A 1558-nucleotide genomic window follows, 5' to 3' on the forward strand; every position below is an offset into this window, starting at 1 on the left:
TCGTATAGCAACATGGATCAGTGGAATGCAGTGGTGAACGTTGAAAGAACAATTCCATTTTTTGAAGATAACGCCGAAGCGTACGAGTGGTCGGATATTCAAAAATATGTCTTTGCAAGAAATGAAATAATAAAAAGTGCGGACTTGATTTTGAAAACGGTATCAATGTATGACAACGAATCATTGAAAACGCTGTTGATTGAAGAATTTCGACGGGACTACAGTAGCGCGGAGATACATGAGCAACTAACTGGACGAAAAATGAAAGAAAGTGAGAGTATTCACGAATATATTTTGAACATGCGGTAAATCGGTTCTCTAGGTGCGGTCGACGAGCGGTCGATCATCCGGTATACAGTAGACGGTATTTGGGGTAAACCTGAAAATAAAATCGATCTTTACTGTACCCAAAACTACAAAGAGTTAAGGGAGCGGTTTGAGATTTTCGGGCGTGTGTTTAAAAACAAGTCGACAATACGAAAGTTCGAATCCAAACCAAAAGTCTTGCGTTGTTTTAATTGCGGATCGGCAGACCATAAAAGGAACGAGTGTAAAAGTGGACAAAAATGCTTCAGGTGCAATGAAAGCGGACATATTTCAAAAGACTGCAACAAAAATCCACGCAACAAAAACGTAAATTGCACGATTAACGACAATACGAAGAAATTAGTTTCACTGAATGGCAATAAGCTTAAATGCTTAATTGACGGTGGTGCGGATGTGTCGTTGGTGAAAAGTAGCGTTTTCAAAAAGCATTTTAACACAGAACAAATTAAAGAATACTCAGCAAAAATAGTGGGCTTCGGTGGGGCCATAACAATTCCAATCGGACAATTTGCTTGCGAATTCGAAATTGACGGGATTACACTTGAACATTGTATTGTAATAGTTCTGGATTCGAGCATAAACTGCGATGTTGTGATAGGGTACGACGTAATAAGAAAATTTCGATATAGCTCAGCACCTACCATGGATATGTATTCGTACCAAAGTTCTTCATATTTCACGCCGCCTTTCAAAAACTCATTTATATATACCTTACTATAAGCATCTACCGTAGATACGTCTGCATACTAAATTTCAATTTCATGTGACATATGGTTCCGAAGTTATAGTTGGTAAGTATTCCACGCCTATGGTATGTGCCGCGCCCTCTTTTATAAACTCATTTATATATACTTACTATAAGCGCCCACCATAGATATGTCTGCACTTTTCCGAGATTTCAAGTTTTTGGGACTTATGTTTCCGAATTTACAGCTGATAAAAGGTAAAGGGGCCACACCCCTTTTTACGAACTCATGTATATATAGCCTACTATAGGCACCTACCGTAGATATGTCTGCGTACCAAATTTCAATTTTCTGTGACTTATGGTTTTGAAGTTATAGCTGATAAAATTTCCACGCCTATGGGATGAGCCACATCCCCTTTTTCAAACTCATTTATATATATCTTAGTATAAACACCTACCATAGATACGTCTGCATACCAAATATCAATTTAATCTCACTTAAGGTTTTGAAGTTATAGCTGATAAAATTACCACGAATATGGG

The sequence above is a fragment of the Rhagoletis pomonella genome, unplaced genomic scaffold, assembly GCF_013731165.1.
Source record: "Rhagoletis pomonella isolate Grant_MI unplaced genomic scaffold, Rhpom_1.0 Rhpom_scaffold_00106, whole genome shotgun sequence".
Lineage (NCBI taxonomy): Eukaryota > Metazoa > Arthropoda > Insecta > Diptera > Tephritidae > Rhagoletis > Rhagoletis pomonella.